The 15,698-nt window shown below is 40.8% G+C and overlaps 1 non-coding gene across 1 annotated transcript; it reads right to left on the bottom strand.

The window, feature by feature from the left end:
* Positions 1-1,038: 1,038 nt before the first annotated feature.
* On the bottom strand, positions 1,039-1,111 carry trnav-aac. Its single transcript has one exon. It is a non-coding gene; the product is annotated as a tRNA-Val (tRNA).
* Positions 1,112-15,698: the final 14,587 nt, after the last annotated feature.

Genomic DNA, 15,698 nt, shown 5'->3' with positions numbered 1-15,698 from the left:
TTAGTCAACTACTGCTGACTTACTGTGTATGTCTACTTCAGAGGAAAACATTGTACTACAGCTGCCTGACAGAGAAATGTTACTGGTAGTGACATTCATCAGCCTCAGCTGGATGTTGTGTTTACAGCTAATTAGCATTTTCTGGGTATTGGTTCTGGGAGCATGTTTTGATGATATTAGCATTCAGCACAGTTAGAGCTGCTTGCATGGCTCTAAACTCGTTGCTTTTCTAGATTAAGTGAAGAGACAGCACAGGCACATAAGAGGGTTCCTCAATTATTTAATTGTTTAAACATTAATTAGAATTTTGTTTCTTCTTAATAAGACAATAGACAACCAGTCGGGTTTAAAATTAACACCCAGTATCCCAATGAATGTGGGTACGAGCGTACAAAAGTGTGAGTTTAAGTCTGCATCAACACTACAGAAAATGTCTGCATCATGTTTTTTTTTAACAGTGCTTTATTTAGTCATTTTCCAAATGTAAATGCACTGAAAAGTTAGCATTAGTATATGATGTGGGGATAGAGAGATTTGTAGAAAGATGATAAGCTCTTCTTCCCGTTGAAGCGACACGACTGGGCTCTGTAAAACACACATGAAGATACGATCAGATAACTCTAAAGCACACTCCAAAAGCTGTATGTGTCTTTCTGATTGAGGCAATGAGCATTTCTCTGTGTTTTAAAAGCCCAGCCTCCCAGTGAGTCACTGTACTATCTCTGTGTAACCCAAACTTGCTGCAATGTGAGGCCAAATTAGTCACAAAGTATACAGATGGATCACTAAACCTACTGTAGCAGCTGTTGCTGCTGACAGACTCAGATTATTATTCTAAGTGTCTGACAACATTATGGGATGGATCCCTACCTAATTTGATTACTCATTGCAAAATGTTTTGACGCAAAGCTAAAAGCTGCTTTCGGGGACACATCGGAAAATCCACATTTACAGATCACGTCTCTTTCTAACGGACTGTTATTACTTCTAAGAAAGCAGGAAGAAGCCATAACATGAATCACAGCAAGAAACAAATAATGTTTCCGCCCGGTCTCGAACCGGGGACCTTTCGCGTGTTAGGCGAACGTGATAACCACTACACTACGGAAACCCTGTGATGCAAAAAGGCGTCCAGAAACAGAAAACAACCTTGAATGTCGTAGTAATGTACTGTCTTCCATACATTATGTTGAAGCTGAGACTTAAGCCGGTGACACACCAACCAAAGGGCCATCCTTCAGCAGAAAAGGCAGTCAATCTGACTTTCACCCTGGAGACCGGGGGATCGTGTCCCGCGAGTGTCTTTAACCGGCACATTATTCCCGTGGGTCACGCAAACGTAAGCCCACCCACGACCTTTTCCTTAACATAACTGTGTCAAAAGTAGAGGTGTGAATCTTCACTGATCTCCCGATTCGATTCGATTACGATTATCGTGTCAGCAATTCAATTTGATTCGATATCTCGATGCATCTCGATGCGTCAAATCCATGTTTCTATTAAAGCCATGTAGGATATTTAATTCATAGCTTTTCAAGCTTCAAAAACCAAACATTCTGCAGTGCTCTAATACTAAATAAACTGGATACATAAAACTATACAGCACTGAGCACATGGCTCTTCCTGAATGTGCAAAACATACCAGAATATGTAAACAGAAATGGTGTCAGGCCTACATTAAATTATAAACAGAAATAATCGATTATGAGCCGGCCGTTTATGGATGCAGCATTGTCCATGTCCACGATTCCATGTATCGATTATTTGATTAATTTCAAAACCTCTAGTCAAAAGGGACACCAATAGTCCCGACCAAGTGTGTTTAGTTAAAGCGCTTTATATAACGCTAAGGGAGACTTTTAGCACCTGACCTGTCGCTTGGTCAGGCACCTGACACACACACACACACACACACACAAAGGTGGAGCAGTATGTCCTGTATGTACCTTACACACACACACACACACACACACACACAACACACACACAGACACACACATACAGACACACATACAGACACACACAGAGACACACTCAGGTGGTGCAGTATGTCCTGTATGTCCCTTACACAGACACACACACACAGACACACACACACACACACACACACACACACACACACACACACAGGTGGAGAAGTATGTCCTGTATGTCCCTTACACAGACACACACACACACACACACACACACACATACAGACACACACACACACAGACACACACACAAAGGTGGTGCAGTATGTCCTGTATGTCCCTTACACAGACACAGACACACACACAGACACACACACACAGACACACACATACAGACACACACACACACACACACAGACACACACACACAGACACACACAGAGACACACTAAGGTGGTGCAGTATGTCCTGTATGTCCCTTACCAGCTAACGTATTTCAAGATGGAGCATGAATATGGAGCGTCTAGCCCACTTCATGCAAACGCAAATGTAAAATTTCAAGATAATAGGAATACTTGGAATTGATGGTGGTGGTACATATTCATGAAAAGTTTGTGAAACAGGCAACACAGATTTTGAGAATGATCAACTAAAAGCGTTACACACTGGACCTTTAAAAGTGACATTTTTTCCGCCCTCTACCAGGCTTAAGCAGTTAAACTAGGGGAAAGTTGTGCATTAACGTAAAGCCAATGTCATATAGTGAATGTTTTTTCCTCAGCTCACTGCCTATTATAATTTGCAATAACAGGATGTGTAAAGTGGAGATACTCTCAGAAGTGTGTGAAGGAACTAGTAACTTACAACATTTTAGCTTCCCTCTGTGTTCCTTTCCAGACCACCAATGAGTGACTTAGGTGGAGCTTTTCCTTTGCAGCAACAATTCTTTCCTTTGCAGCAACAATTCTTTCCTTTGCAGCAACAATTCTTTCCTTTGCAACAGCGAGTACCTTTGCAAGGACACTTAACTGTACAATGACGTGTAGTTGTGCAACAACATTTTGTTGTGCAACAACATTCACCTATGCCAGAGTGTGTGCCACACTGTGTAGCTCCATGGGACAATTGACCTTTGGCTTTGGAGGAATGTGAAGGTATGTCGGGACCTTTAGATTTCTCAGGATGCGAAGGTATGTCGGGACCTTTAGATATGTCAGGATATGAAGATATGTCGAGACCTGTAGATATGTCAGGATATGAAGGTATGTCGGGACCTTTAGATTTGTCAGGATGTGAAGGTATGTCGGGATCTTTAGATGTGTCATGATATGGTTTGTCGTGACCTTCAGATTTGTCAAAATGTGGTTTGTCATGACCTTCAGATTTGTCACGATGTGGTTTGTCATGACCTTCAGATTTGTCATGTGAAGGTTTGTCATGACCTTCAGCATTCTCATGTGAAGGTCTAACGGGAACTTTAGCTTTTTCATGATATGCATTTTTGCCGGCACCTTCAGGTTGTGAAGGAGCAATTGGCCAAGCAACCTCAGGTTGTGAGGGGGGTAGTTGCCAAGGTTCCTGAGGTTGTGAGGTGGGTAGTTGCCAAGGATCCTCAGGTTGTGAGGGGGGTAGTCGCCAAGGTACCTCAGGTTGTGAGGTGGGTAGTTGCCAAGGTTCCTCAGGTTGTGAGGGGGGTAGTTGCCAAGGTACCTCAGGTTGTGAGGTGGGTAGTTGCCAAGGATCCTCAGGTTGTGAGGGGGGTAGTTGCCAAGGTACCTCAGGTTGTGAGGGGGGTAGTTGCCAAGGTACCTCAGCTTGTGAGGTACCTTCAGATATGTCATGATGTGGTTTGTCATGTGAAGGTTTGTCATGACCTTCAGATTTGTCATGATGTTGTTTGTCATGACCTTCAGCTTTGTCATGATGTGGTTTGTCATGACCTTCAGATTTGTCATGTGACAGTTTGTCATGACCTTCAGATTTGTCAGGATATGAAGGTATGTCAGGACCTTTAGATTTGTCAGGATATGAAGGTTTGTCATGACCTTCAGCTTTGTCATGTGAGGGTTTAACGGGAACTTTAGCTTTTTCATGATATGCATTTTTGCCGGCATCTTTAGGTTGTGAAGGAGCAATTGGCCAAGCAACCTGAGGTTGTGAGGGGGGTAGTCGCCAAGGTTCCTGAGGTTGTGAGGTACCTTCAGCTTTGTCATGTGACAGTTTCTCATGACCTCCATATTTGTCAGGATTTGAAGGTGTGTTGGGACCTTTCGATTTGTCATGTGAAGGTATGTTTGGACCTTTCGATTTGTTATGTGAAGGTATGTCGGGACCTTTTGATTTGTCATGTGAAGGTTTGTCATGTGAAGGTTTGTCATGACCTTCAACTTTGCCATTTGACATTTTGGCATGACCTTCAGATTTGTCAGGATATGAAGGTATGTCGGGACCTTTAGATTTGTCAGGATTTGAAGTTCTGTTGGGACCTTTAGATTTGTCATGTGAAGATTTGTCGGGACCTTTAGATTTGTCATGTGAAGATTTGTGTGGACCTTTAGATTTGTCATGTGAAGGTTTGTCATGACCTTCATGTTTGTCACGATGTGGTTTGTCATGACCTTCAAATTTGCCATACGACAGTCTGACATGACCTTCAGATTTGTCACGATATGAAGGTATGTCGGGACCTTTAGATTTGTCAGGATTTGAAGGTATGTTGGGACCTTTAGATTTTCTGGATTTGAAGGTATGTTGGGACCTTTCGATTTGTCATGTGAAGGTATGTCGGGACCTTTAGATTTGTCATGGGAAGGTTTGTCATGACCTTCAGCTTTGTCATGTGAGGGTTTAACAGGAACTTTAGCTTTTCATGATATGCATTTTGCGGCATCTTTAGGTTGTGAAGGAGCAATTGGCCAAGCAACCTTAGGTTGTGAGGGGGTAGTCGCCAAGGTTCCTGAGGTTTGTGAGGTACCTTCAGCTTTGTCATGTGACAGTTTCTCATGACCTCCATATTTGTCAGGATTTGAAGGTGTGTTGGGACCTTTCGATTTGTCATGTGAAGGTATGTTTGGACCTTTCGATTTGTCATGTGAAGGTATGTCGGGACCTTTTGATTTGTCATGTGAAGGTTTGTCATGACCTTCAACTTTGCCATTTGACATTTTGGCATGACCTTCAGATTTGTCAGGATATGAAGGTATGTCGGGACCTTTAGATTTGTCAGGATTTGAAGTTCTGTTGGGACCTTTAGATTTGTCATGTGAAGATTTGTCGGGACCTTTAGATTTGTCATGTGAAGATTTGTGTGGACCTTTAGATTTGTCATGTGAAGGTTTGTCATGACCTTCATGTTTGTCACGATGTGGTTTGTCATGACCTTCAAATTTGCCATACGACAGTCTGACATGACCTTCAGATTTGTCACGATATGAAGGTATGTCGGGACCTTTAGATTTGTCAGGATTTGAAGGTATGTTGGGACCTTTAGATTTGTCATGTGAAGATTTGTCAGGAACTTTAGATTTGTCATGTGAAGGTTTGTTATGTTCTTCAGATTTGTCACGATGTGGTTTGTCATGACCTTCAAATTTGCCATATGACAGTTTGTCATGACCTTCAGATTTGTCAGGATATGAAGGTATGTTGGGACCTTTAGATTTGTCATGTGAAGTATAGTCATGACCTTTAGATTTGTCATGTGACAGTTTGTCATGACCTTCAGATTTGTCAGGATATGAAGGTATGTTGGGACCTTCAGATTTGTCAGGATATGAAGGCATGTCGGGACCTTTAGATTTGTCTGGATTTGAAGGTATGTTGGGACCTTCAGATTTGTCAGGATATGAAGGTATGTCGGGACCTTCAGATTTGTCATGTGATTTGTCGGGACCTTTAGATTTGTCAGGATTTGAATGTACGTTGGACCTTTAGATTTGTCATGTGAAGGTATGTCGGGACCTTTAGATTTGTCATGTGAAGGTTTGTCATGACCTCCAGATTTGTCATGTGAAGGTTTGTTATGACCTTCAGATTTGTCATATGACGGTTTTTCATGACCTTCAGATTTGTGAGGATATGAAGGTATGTCAGGATCTTTGGATTTGTCAGGATATGAAGATATGTCGGGACCTTTAGATTTGTCATGTGAAGGTTTGTCATGACCTTCATATTTGTCAAGATGTGGTTTGTCATGACCTTCAGATTTGTCAGGATATGAAGGTATGTCGGGACCTTTAGATTTGTCAGGATATGAAGGTATGTCGGGACCTTTAGATTTGTTAGGATGTGAAGGTATGTTGGGACCTTTAGATTTGTCATGTGAAGGTTTGTCATGACCTTCATATTTGTCAAGATGTGGTTTGTCATGACTTTCAAATTTGCCATATGACATTTTGTCATGACTTTCAGATTTGTCAGGATATGAAGGCATGTCGGGACCTTTAGATTTGTCTGGATTCGAAGGTATGTTGGGACCTTTAGATTTGTCATGTGAAGGTATGTCGGGAACTTTAGATTTTTCATGTGAAGATTTGTCATGACCTTCAGATTTGTCATGTGAAGGTTTGTCGGGACCTTTAGATTTGTCATGGGAAGGTTTGTCATGACCTTCAGATTTATCATGTGAAGGTTTGTCAAGACGTTCAGATATGTTGTGATGTGGTTTGTCATGACCTCCAGATTTGTCATGTGAAGGTTTGTCATGACCTTCAGATTTGTCAGTATATGAAGGTATGTCGGGATCTTTAGATTTGTCAGGATATGAAGGTATTTTGGGACCTTTAGATTTGTCAGGATATAAAGGTATGTCGGGACCTTTAGATTTGTCAGGATATGAAGGTATGTTGGGATCTTTAGATTTGGCATGTGAAGGTTTGTCATGACCTTCATATTTGTCACGATGTGGTTTGTCATGACCTTCAAATTTGCCATCTGACATTTTGTAATGATCTTCAGATTTGTCAGGATTTGAAGGTATGTTGGGACCTTTAGATTTGTCACGATGTGGTTTGTCATGACCTTTAGATTTGTCACGATGTGAAGGTATGTTGGGACCTTCAGATTTGTCAGGATATGAAGGTATGTTGGGACCTTTAGATTTGTCATCTGAAGGTTTGTCATGACCTTCATATTTGTCACGATGTGGTTTGTCATGACTTTCAAATTTGCCATATGACATTTTGTCATGACTTTCAGATTTGTCAGGATATGAAGGCATGTCGGGACCTTTAGATTTGTCTGGATTTGAAGGTATGTTGGGACCTTTAGATTTGTTATGTGAAGGTATGTTGGGACCTTTAGATTTGTCATGTGAAGGTATGTCGGGAACTTTAGATTTTTCATGTGAAGGTTTGTCATGACCTTCAGATTTGTCATGTGAAGGTTTGTCATGACCTTCAGATTTGTCATATGACGGTTTGTCATGACCTTCAGATTTGTCATGATATGAAGGTATGTTGGGACCTTTAGATTTGTCACGATGTGGTTTGTCATGACCTTTAGATTTGTCAGGATGTGAAGGTATGTTGGGACCTTCAGATTTGTCAGGATATGAAGGTATGTTGGGACCTTTAGATTTGTCATGTGAAGGTTTGTCATGACCTTCATATATGTCACAATGTGGTTTGTCATGACTTTCAAATTTGCCATATGACATTTTGTCATGACTTTCAGATTTGTCAGGATATGAAGGCATGTCGGGACCTTTAGATTTTTCTGGATTTGAAGGTATGTTGGGACCTTTCGATTTGTCATGTGAAGGTATGTCGGGACCTTTAGATTTGTCATGGGAAGGTTTGTCATGACCTTCAGATTTATCATGTGGTTTGTCAAGACGTTCAGATATGTCGTGATGTGGTTTGTCATGACCTCCAGATTTGTCATGTGAAGGTTTGTTATGACCTTCAGATTTGTCAGGATATGAAGGTATGTCGGGATCTTTGGATTTTTCAGGATATGAAGGTTTGTCGGGACCTTCAGATTTGTCATGTGGTTTGTCGGGACCTTTAGATTTGTCATGGGAAGGTTTGTCATGACCTTCAGATTTATCATGTGGTTTGTCAAGACGTTCAGATATGTCGTGATGTGGTTTGTCATGACCTCCAGATTTGTCATGTGAAGGTTTGTCATGACCTTCAGATTTGTCAGTATATGAAGGTATGTCGGGATCTTTGGATTTTTCAGGATATGAAGGTTTGTCGGGACCTTTAGATTTGTCAGGATATGAAGGTATGTTGGGACCTTTAGATTTGTCATGTGAAGGTTTGTCATGACCTTCATATTTGTCCCGATGTGGTTTGTCATGACCTTCAAATTTGCCATGTGACATTTTGTAATGACCTTCAGATTTGTCAGGATTTGAAGGTATGTTGGGACCTTTAGAGTTGTCATATGCAGGTTTGTCATGACTTTCAAATTTGCCAATGACATTTTGTCATGACTTTCAGATTTGTCAGGATATGAAGGCATGTCGGACCTTTAGATTTGTCTGGATTTGAAGGTATGTTGGGACCTTTAGATTTGTCGCGTGAAGGTATGTTGGGACCTTTAGATTTGTCATGTGAAGGTTTGTCATGACCTTCATATATGTCACAATGTGGTTTGTCGCGACCTTCAGATTTGTCGTGTTTAAGATTTGTTGAAGGTTTGTCACGACCTTCAGATTTGTCATGTAAAGGTTTGTTATGACCTTCAGATTTGTCATATGACAGTTGGTCATGACCTTCAGATTTGTCAGTATATGAAGGTATGTCGGGATCTTTAGATTTGTCAGGATATGAAGGTATGTCGGGACCTTTAGATTTGTCATGTGAAGGTTTCTCATGACCTTCATATTTGTTACGATGTGGTTTGTCATGGCCTTCAGATTTGTCAGGATATGAAGGTATGTCGAGACCTTTAGATTTGTTAGGATGTGAAGGTATGTTGGGACCTTTAGATTTGTCACGATGTGGTTTGTCATGACCTTTAGATTTGCACGATGTGACGGTATGTTGGGACCTTCAGATTTGTCAGGATATGAAGGTATGTTGGGACCTTTAGATTTGTCATGTGAAGGTTTGTCATGACCTTCATATTTGCCACGATGTGGTTTGTCATGACCTTCAAATTTTGCCATGTAAAAGTTTTTTTTTTTTTTTTTTTTTTTTTTTTTTTTTTTTTTTTTTTTTTAAAGGTATGTATGGTACTCTTTAGATTTGTCATATGAAAAGGTTTGTCATGACCTTCATATTTGTCACGATGTGGTTTGTCATGACTTTCAAATTTGCCATGCAGATTGTCATTCTTTCAAGATTTTTTTCAGGATCTGAAGGCATGTTGGGACCTTTTGATTTGTCATGTGAAGGTATGTTGGTACCTTTAGATTTGTCATGTGAAGGTTTGTCATGACCTTCAGATTTGTCAGGATATGAAGGTATGTCGAGACCTTTAGATTTGTCAGGATGTGAAGGTATGTTGGGACCTTTAGATTTGTCACGATGTGGTTTGTCATGACCTTTAGATTTGTCAGGATGTGAAGGTATGTTGGGACCTTCAGATTTGTCAGGATATGAAGGTATGTTGGGACCTTTAGATTTGTCATGTGAAGGTTTGTCATGACCTTCATATATGTCTCGTTGTGGTTGGTCATGACTTTCAAATTTGCCATATGACATTTTGTCATGACTTTCAGATTTGTCAGGATATGAAGGCAGGCGGGACCTTTAGATTTTTCTGGATTTGAAGGTATGTTGGGACCTTTCGATTTGTCATGTGAAGGTATGTCGGGACCTTTAGATTTGTCATGGGAAGGTTTGTCATGACCTTCAGATTTATCATGTGGTTTGTCAAGACGTTCAGATATGTCGTGATGTGGTTTGTCATGACCTCCAGATTTGTCATGTGAAGGTTTGTCGCGACCTTCAGATTTGTCAGTATATGAAGGTATGTGGGATCTTTGGATTTTTCAGGATATGAAGGTTTGTCGGGACCTTCAGATTTGTCATGTGTTTGTCCGGACCTTTAGATTTGTCATGGGAAGGTTTGTCGTGACCTTCAGATTTATCATGTGGTTTGTCAAGACGTTCAGATATGTCGTGATGTGGTTTGTCATGACCTCCAGATTTGTCATGTGAAGGTTTGTCATGACCTTCAGATTTGTCAGTATATGAAGGTATGTCGGGATCTTTGGATTTTTCAGGATATGAAGGTTTGTCGGGACCTTTAGATTTGTCAGGATATGAAGGTATGTTGGGACCTTTAGATTTGTCATGTGAAGGTTTGTCATGACCTTCATATTTGTCCCGATGTGGTTTGTCATGACCTTCAAATTTGCCATGTGACATTTTGTAATGACCTTCAGATTTGTCAGGATTTGAAGGTATGCTGGGACCTTTAGAGTTGTCATATGAAGGTTTGTCATGACTTTCAAATTTGCCATATGACATTTTGTCATGACTTTCAGATTTGTCAGGATATGAAGGCATGTCGGGACCTTTAGATTTGTCTGGATTTGAAGGTATGTTGGGACCTTTAGATTTGTCATGTGAAGGTATGTTGGGACCTTTAGATTTGTCATGTGAAGGTTTGTCATGACCTTCATATATGTCACAATGTGGTTTGTCATGACCTTCAGATTTGTCATGTGAAGGTTTGTCATGACCTTCAGATTTGTCATGTAAAGGTTTGTTATGACCTTCAGATTTGTCATATGACAGCTTGTCATGAACTTCAGATTTGTCAGTATATGAAGGTATGTCGGGATCTTTAGATTTGTCAGGATATGAAGGTATGTCGGGACCTTTAGATTTGTCATGTGAAGGTTTCTCATGACCTTCATATTTGTTACGATGTGGTTTGTCATGGCCTTCAGATTTGTCAGGATATGAAGGTATGTCGAGACCTTTAGATTTGTTAGGATGTGAAGGTATGTTGGGACCTTTAGATTTGTCACGATGTGGTTTGTCATGACCTTTAGATTTGTCACGATGTGAAGGTATGTTGGGACCTTCAGATTTGTCAGGATATGAAGGTATGTTGGGACCTTTAGATTTGTCATCTGAAGGTTTGTCATGACCTTCATATTTGGCACGATGTGGTTTGTCATGACCTTCAAATTTGCCATGTGACATTTTGTAATGACCTTCAGATTTGTCAGGATTTGAAGGTATGTTGGGACCTTTAGAGTTGTCATATGAAGGTTTGTCATGACCTTCATATTTGTCACGATGTGTTTTGTCATGACTTTCAAATTTGCCATATGACATTTTGTCATGACTTTCAGATTTGTCAGGATATGAAGGCATGTCGGGACCTTTAGATTTTTCTGGATTTGAAGGTATGTTGGGACCTTTAGATTTGTCATGTGAAGCTATGTCGGGAACTTTAGATTTTTCCTGTGAAGGTTTGTCATGACCTTCAGATTTGTCATGTGAAGGTTTGTCATGACCTTCAGATTTGTCATATGACGGTTTGTCATGTCCTTCAGATTTGTCAGTATATGAAGTTATGTCGGGATCTTTAGATTTGTCAGGATATGAAGGTATGTCGGGACCTTTAGATTTGTCATGTGAAGGTTTCTCATGACCTTCATATTTGTCAAGATGTGGTTTGTCATGACCTTCAGATTTGTCAGGATATGAAGGTATGTCGAGACCTTTAGATTTGTCAGGATGTGAAGGTATTTTGGGACCTTTAGATTTGTCACGATGTGGTTTGTCATGACCTTTAGATTTGTCAGGATGTGACGGTATGTTGGGACCTTCAGATTTGTCAGGATATGAAGGTATGTTGGGACCTTTAGATTTGTCATGTGAAGGTTTGTCATGGCCTTCATATTTGTCAAGATGTGGTTTGTCATGACTTCAAATTTGCCATATGACATTTTGTCATGACTTTCAGATTTGTCAGGATCTGAAGGCATGTTGGGACCTTTTGATTTGTCATGTGAAGGTATGTTGGTACCTTTAGATTTGTCATGTGAAGGTTTGTCTGACCTTCAGATTTGTCATGTGAAGGTTTGTAATGACCTTCAGATTTGTCATTTGGCGGTTGTCATGACCTTCAGATTTGTCAGGATGTGAAGGTATGTCGGGATCTTTAGATTTGTCAGGATATGAAGGTATGTTGGGACCTTTAGATTTGTCATGTGAAGGTTTGTCATGGCCTTCATATTTGTCAAGATGTGGTTTCTCATGACCTTCAGATTTGTCAGGATATGAAGGTATGTCGAGACCTTTAGATTTGTCAGGATGTGAAGGTATGTTGGGACCTTTAGATTTGTCACGATGTGGTTTGTCATGACCTTCAGATTTGTCAGGATTTGAAGCTATGTCGAGACCTTTAGATTTGTCAGGATGTGAAAGTATGTTGGGACCTTTAGATTTGTCACGATGTGGTTTGTCATGACCTTTAGATTTGTCAGGATGTGACGGTATGTTGGGACCTTCAGATTTGTCAGGATATGAAGGTATGTTGGGACCTTTAGATTTGTCATGTGAAGGTTTGTCATGGCCTTCATATTTGTCCAATGTGGTTTGTCATGACCTTCAAATTTGCCATGTGACATTTTGTAATGACCTTCAGATTTGTCGGGATTTGAAGGTATGTTGGGACCTTTAGAGTTGTCATATGAAGGTTTGTCATGACCTTCATATTTGTCACGATGTGGTTTTGTCATGACTTTCAAATTTGCCATGTGACATTTTGTCATGACCTTCAGATTTGTCGGGATTTGAAGGTATGTTGGGACCTTTAGATTTGTCTGGATTTGAAGGTATGTTGGGACCTTTAGATATGTCATGTGAAGGTATGTTGGTACCTTTAGATTTGTCATGTGAAGGTATGTCGAGAACTTTAGATTTTTCATGTGAAGTTTTGTCATGACCTTCAGATTTGTCATGTGAAGGTTTGTTATGACCTTCAGATTTGTCATATGACAGTTTGTCATGACCTTCAGATTTGTCAGGATATGAAGGTATGTCGAGACCTTTAGATTTGTCAGGATGTGAAGGTATGTTGGGACCTTTAGATTTGTCACGATGTGGTTTGTCATGACCTTTAGATTTTTCAGGATGTGAAGGTATGTTGGGACCTTCAGATTTGTCATATGACGGTTTGTCATGACCTTCAGATTTGTCAGGATATGAAGGTATGTCGGGATCTTTAGATTTGTCAGGATATGAAGGTATGTCGGGACCTTTAGATTTGTCATGTGAAGGTTTGTCATGACCTTCATATTTGTCAAGATGTGGTTTGTCATGACCTTCAGATTTGTTAGGATATGAAGCTATGTCGGGACCTTTAGATTTGTCAGGATGTGAAGGTATTTTGGGACATTCAGATTTGTCATGTGAACGTTTGTCATGACCTTCAGATTTTTCATGTGAAGTTTTAACAGGACCTATAAATTTTTCATGATATGTATTTTTGCCAGTACCTTCAGGTTGTGAAGGTGCAATTGGCCAAGCAACCTCAGGTTGTGATGGGGGTAGTCGCCAAGGTTCCTCAGGATGTGAGGGGGGTAGTCGCCAAGGTTCTTCAGGTTTTGAGGGGTGTAGTTGCCAAGGTAGCTCAGGTTGTGAGTTATCTTCAGATTCATCATGATATGAAAGTTTTGTCATGACTTCAGATTTGTGATGTGACAGCTTGTCGTGATCTTTAGATTTGTCAGGATATGAAGGTATGTCGGGACCTTTAGATTTGCCAGGATATGAAGGGATGTCGGGATCTTTAGATTTGTCATGCGAAGGTATGTCAGGACTTTCAGATTTTTCATATGAAGGTATGTCATGACCTTCAGATTTGTCATGATGTGGCTTGTCATGTGAAGGTTTAACGGGACCGTTAGATTTTTCATGATATTCACTTTTGCCGGCACCTTCAGGTTGTGAAGGGGGTCGTCGCCAAGGTACCTGAGGTTGTGAAGGGTGTAGTCTCCAAGGTATCTGAGGTTGTGAGGGGGGTAGTCGCCAAGGTACCTGAGGTTGTGAAGGGGGTTGTCGCCAAGGTACCTCAGGTTGTGAAGAGGGTAGTCGCCAAGGTACCTCAGGTTGTGAGGTACCTTCAGATTTGTCATGTGAAGGTTTGTCATGAACTTCAGATTCATCATGTGACGGTTTGTCAGGACCTTCAGATTTGTCATGATCTAAAAGTTTGTCATGCCCTTTAGATATGTCATGTGGAGGTTTGTCATGACCTTTAGATTTGTCATGTGACGGTTTCTCGGGACCTTCAGATTTGTCATGATGTTTATTTTTGCCGGGACCTTCAGATTGTGAAGGATCTACAATTGGCCAAGGTACCTCTGGTTGTGAGGGGGGTAGTCGCCAAGGTACCTCAGGTTGTGAGGGGGGTAGTTGCCAAGGTACCTCACGTTGTGAAGGGGATCTAGGTGGCCAAGCTACGTTCTCGTTTTTTGGGGGTTTTTTGAAGAATTTTTTTTTTTTGGGGTTTTGTTTGCCAGGTAGTACCTCAGGTTGTGAGGGGTTTAGTCGCCAAGGTACCTCAGGTTGTGAGGTGGTTAGTCGCCAAGGTACCTCAGGTTGTGAGGGGGCTCTAGGTGGCCAAGGTACCTCAGGTTGTGAGGGGGCTCTAGGTGGCCAAGGTACCTCAGGTTGTGAAGGAGGTCTATGTGGCCAAGGCACCTCAGGTTGTGAAGGAGGTCTATGTGGCCAAGGTACCTCAGGAGGTGTTGATTTTGTAAAACTGAAAAGGGGGACAGAGAGATAATTGATTATTTGTGTTATTATGAAGCAGTTTCTTGGTCATGTTTGGATTCAGGTCGGTGCAACAATAGAACTGCATCACATTATTTAACCTTAACATTAAACCTGCTCTGAGACACAGCCATGAGCACTCTTATACAAGCCTCTGAACTTAATTGCTCTGAACTTCTCAGATTCTTTGTACCCAGTTGGATGTAGTTTCAAAATATTACATTTTCAATGTTTTATTAGATTCATTTTAGTTGATAGAGGGCACTATATCATGTTTTATCTACCAGAGGGGTATCCACAATTCCATAATGTTGTCAGTAGGGTTGGGTATCATTTGTTTTTTTTCCGATACTGGTGCTAAAACGATACTTTTAAAATGGTGCCGGTGCCTAAACGGTGCCTGAACCAGTGCCTGAACCGAAATATATATAGTATATTTATAATGTATATAATATAAAATATAAAAAGGAGCACAGCTTGTTTATTTCTAAGGCCTTATGGTCAAAAGTAAATGATTGATTAATTATGTAATAACAATAACTTATAACAATGACTTATTTCACCAGTAAATTGCTGGTAAACTACAAAAAAAGGGCACCAGATGGGAAAAGGGTATTTTACAATAACTTAAAATGCACCACAAGGCTGGTGAGTTTCAAGTAAACGCACCGTCTATGTTTTTCCGACAACGGCAGCTGCAGACCGTTACGTCCCGCTGTTGGAATCCTCTACAGGGAAATACAGTCACACTTTACACCGCTTAACGTAAGCTGTCAGCATGTTAACCATTGTGTTTAATCCAGCTACTAGCTAACGGTAACGTAGCGTCCGGTGCAGCGATGCTTCTGAAGAAAAAAAAGAGTCAGGCATCGAAATGAGGAACCGAAATTTACGTTCTTATTCAGTCTCGTTACTACCGTTTACCTCGGAACCGGTGCCCTATTGGCAGTGTGTTTTGGTACCCAACCCTAGATAGAGAGCACTATATCATGTTTTATCTACCAGAGGGGCATCCACGTGGGCACTTTATCATGTCTTCTCCACTGGTAAAGCACCCAAGAGGGTTCTTCATCCACTTTTTCTCCCCACT

This window comes from Perca fluviatilis, chromosome 16, assembly GCF_010015445.1.
Source record: "Perca fluviatilis chromosome 16, GENO_Pfluv_1.0, whole genome shotgun sequence".
Taxonomy (NCBI): domain Eukaryota; kingdom Metazoa; phylum Chordata; class Actinopteri; order Perciformes; family Percidae; genus Perca; species Perca fluviatilis.
Note: the sequence above shows the minus strand (reverse complement) of the source record. Positions and strands in the feature narration are given on the sequence as shown.